The following is a 4,987-nucleotide window of genomic DNA, read 5'->3' on the forward strand; positions in this document are numbered from 1 at the left end:
ATATACACTGCACAGTACCACTCCTGCTGTCCTGTATATATACACTGCACATTACCACTCCACCTGTCCTGTGTATATACACTGCACAGTACCACTCCTGCCTGTATATATACACTGCACAGTACCACTCCTCCTGTCCTGTGTATATACACTGCACAGTACCACTCCTCCTGCCTGTATATATACACTGCACAGCACCACTCCTCCTGTCCTGTATATATACACTGCACAGCACCACTCCTCCTGTCCTGTATATATACACTGCACAGTACCACTCCTCCTGTCCTGTGTATATACACTGCACAGTACCACTCCTCCTGCCTGTATATATACACTGCACAGCACCACTCCTCCTGCCTGTATATATACACTGCACAGCACCACTCCTGTCCTGTATATATACACTGCACAGCACCACTCCTCCTGTCCTGTATATATACACTGCACAGTACAACTCCTCCAGTCCTGTATATATACACTGCACAGTACCACTCCTCCTGCCTGTATATATACACTGCACAGTACCACTCCTCCTGTATATATACACTGCACAGTACCACTCCCCCTGTCCTGTATATATACACTACACAGTACCACTCCCCCTGTCCTGTATACACTGCACAGTACCACTGCTCCTGTCCTGTATATATACACTGCACAGTACCACTCCTCCTGTCCTGTATACACTGCACAGTACCACTCCTCCTGTCCTGTATATACACACTGCACAGTACCACTCCTCCTGTCCTGTATATACACACTGCACAGTACCACCTCTCCTGTCCTGTATATAAACACTGCACAGTACCACTTCTCCTGTTCTGTATATACAGTATAAACTGCACAGTACCACTTCTCCTGTCCTGTATATACACACTGCACAGTACCACTCCTCCTGTCCTGCATATATACACTGCACAGTACCACTCCTCCTGTCCTGTATATATACACTGCACAGTACCACTCCTCCTGTCCTGTATATATACACTGCACAGTAACATTCCTCCTGTCCTGTATATATGCACTGTACGGTACCACTCCTCCTGTCCTGTATATATACACTGCACGGTACCGCTCCTCCTGTCCTGTATATATACACTGCACAGTACCGCTCCTCCTGTCCTGTATATATACACTGCACAGTACCACTTCTCCTGTTCTGTATATATACACTGCACAGTACCACTCCTCCTGTCCTGTATACATACACTGCACAGTACCACTCCTCCTGTCCTGTATATATACACTGCACAGTAACATTCCTCCTGTCCTGTATATATACACTGCACAGTACCACTCCTCCTGTCCTGTATATATACACTGCACATTACCACTCCACCTGTCCTGTATATATACACTGCACAGTACCACTCCTCCTGTCCTGTATATATACACTGCACAGTACCACTCCTCCTGTCCTGTATATATACACTGCGCAGTACCACCTCTCCTGTCCTGTATATAAACACTGCACAGTACCACTAATCCTGTTCTGTATATATAAACTGCACAGTACCACTCCTCCTGTCCTGTATATATACACTGCACAGTACCACTCCTCCTGTCCTGTATATATACACTGCCCAGTACCACTCCTCCTGTCCTGTATATAAACACTGCACAGTACCACCTCTCCTGTCCTGTATATAAACACTGCACAGTACCACTCCTCCTGTCCTGTATATATACACTGCACAGTACCACTCCTCCTGTCCTGTATATATACACTGCACAGTACCACTCCTCCTGTCCTGTATATATACACTGCACAGTACCACCTCTCCTGTCCTGTATATAAACACTGCACAGTACCACTTCTCCTGTCCTGTATATAAACACTGCACAGTACCACTTCTCCTGTCCTGTATATACACACTGCACAGTACCACTCCTCCTGTCCTGCATATATACACTGCACAGTACCACTCCTCCTGTCCTGTATATATACACTGCACAGTACCACTCCTCCTGTCCTGCATATATACACTGCACAGTAACATTCCTCCTGTCCTGTATATATGCACTGCACAGTACCGCTCCTCCTGTCCTGTATATATACACTGCACAGTACCGTTCCTCCTGTCCTGTATATATACACTGCACAGTACCCCTCCTCCTGTCCTGTATATATACACTGCACAGTACCACTCCTCCTGTCCTGTATACATACACTGCACAGTACCACTCCTCCTGTCCTGTATATATACACTGCCCAGTACCTCTCCTCCTGTCCTGTATATATACACTGCACAGTACCACTCCTCCTGTCCTGTATATATACACTGCACAGTACCACCTCTCCTGTATATAAACACTGCACAGTACCACTACTCCTGTTCTGTATATATACACTGCACAGTACCACTCCTCCTGTCCTGTATATATATACTGCACAGTACCCTCCTCCTGTCCTGCATATATACACTGCACAGTACCACTCCTCCTGTCCTGTATATGTACACTGCACGGTACCGCTCCTCCTGTCCTGTATATATACACTGCACAGTACCACTCCTCCTGTCCTATATATATACACTGCACAGTACCACTCCTCCTGTCCTGTGTATATACACTGCACAGTACCACTTCTCCTGTCCTGTGTATATACACTGCACAGTACCACTCCTCCTGTCCTGTATATATACACTGCACAGTACCACTCCTCCTGTCCTGTATATATACACTGCACAGTACCACTCCTCCTGTTCTGTATATATACACTGCACAGTACCACTCCTGCTGTCCTGTATACATACACTGCACAGTACCACTCCTCCTGTCCTGTATACATACACTGCACAGTACCACTCCTCCTGTCCTGTATATATACACTGCACAGTACCACTCCTCCTGTCCTGTATATATACACTGCACAGTACCACTCCTCCTGTTCTGTATATATACACTGCACAGTACCACTCCTCCTGTCCTGTATATATACTCTGCACAGTACCACTCCTCCTGTATACACTGCACAGTACCACTCCTCCTGTATATATACACTGCACAGTACCACTCCTCCTGTCCTGTATACATACACTGCACAGTACCACTCCTCCTGTCCTGTATATATACACTGCACAGTACCACTCCTCCTGTCCTGTATATACAGCGTCGGACTGGAACACCTTGGGCCCACCAGAGAAAATCATTCTTGGGGCCCACTATGTAGCTGCATAGAGTTAAATACCAGACCACCAATTATGTGGTAAAACACGCTAATATCCGGGTATAATATAAGGTTGTACATGTCTTAATTATGTAGCAGGAGTTGGGGTAGCCCCCTCATACAATATAAAGCAGCTCCCTCACATAGTATAATGCAGCCATCTCATAGAATATAATGCAGCCATCTCATAGAATATAATACTGCCCCCCTCATAGGGTATAATGCACCCCCTCATAGGGTATAATACTGCCCCCCTCATAGGGTATAATACTGCCCCCCTCATAGGGTATAATACTGCCCCCCTCATAGGGTATAATACTGCCCCCCTCATAGGGTATAATACTGCCCCCCTCATAGGGTATAATGCTGCCCCCCTCATAGGGTATAATGCTGCCCCCCTCATAGGGTATAATACTGCCCCCCTCATAGGGTATAACACTGCCCCCCTCATAGGGAATAATGCACCCCCTCATAGGGTATAATACTGCCCCCCTCATAGGGAATAATGCACCCCCTCATAGGGTATAATGCACCCCCTCATAGGGCATAATGCTGCCCCCTCATAGGGTATAATACTGCCCCCCTCATAGGGTATAATACTGCCCCCCTCATAGGGAATAATGCACCCCCTCATAGGGTATAATGCACCCCCTCATAGGGAATAATGCTGCCCTCCTCATAGGGAATAATGCTGCCCTCCTCATAGGGTATAATGCTGCCCCCTCATAGGGTATAATACTGCCCCCCTCATAGGGAATAATGCACCCCCTCATAGGGTATAATGCTATATAGATATATAGATATAGAGTTAGATAGATATAGATAGAAAGATAGATGTAGAAATAGATAGATATAGAGATAGATAGTAGATAATGGATAGAAAGTAGATAATGGATAGATATAGATAGAAAGATTCATAGAGATAGATTGAGATAGATAGAGATAGATATAAAGATAGATATAGAAAGAAAGATAGATAGATAGATAGATAGATAGATAGATAGAAAATAGATAATGGATAGATAGATAGATATAGAGATAGATAGCTATAGATAGAAAGATATAGAGATAGATAGATATATAGATAGAGATAGATAATAGATAGAGATAGATAATAGATAGAGATATACAGATATAATAATAATAATAATAATATAGACATATATAGATAGATATAGAGATAAATATATATAGATAGATGGCTATAAATAAAAATAGATATAGAGATATATAGAGATAGATAGATATAGAGATAATAGATATAGAGATAGATAGATATAGAGATAGATAGATATAGAGATAGATAGATATAGAGATAGATATAGAGACAGATAGATATAGATAGATATAGAGATAGATATAGAGATAATAGCTAGATATAGAGATATGTATAGAGATAGATAGATATAGAGTTAGAAAGATAGATATAGAGAGATATAGAGATAGATAGAGATAGCTAGATAGATATAGATAATAGAGATAATAGATAGATATAATAGATATAGAGATAGATATAGAGATAGATGGATAGATCAATAGATAGATAAAGAGAGAGATAGAGATAGAGATTGATAGATAATGAGATATAGAGATAGATATAGAGATATAGTGTTAGATAGAAAGATAGCTATAGAGATAGATATGGATATAGAGATAGATATGGATATAGAGATAGATATGGATATAGAGATAGATATGGATATAGAGATAACAGATATAGAGATAGATAGAGATAGATAGATAGATATAGAGATAGATAGATATAGAGATAATATATAGATAGATATAGAGATAATATATAGATAGCTATAGAGAGAG

The sequence above is a fragment of the Dendrobates tinctorius genome, unplaced genomic scaffold (assembly GCF_039654945.1).
Source record: "Dendrobates tinctorius isolate UK_male_01 unplaced genomic scaffold, ASM3965494v1 ptg000028l, whole genome shotgun sequence".
NCBI lineage: Eukaryota > Metazoa > Chordata > Amphibia > Anura > Dendrobatidae > Dendrobates > Dendrobates tinctorius.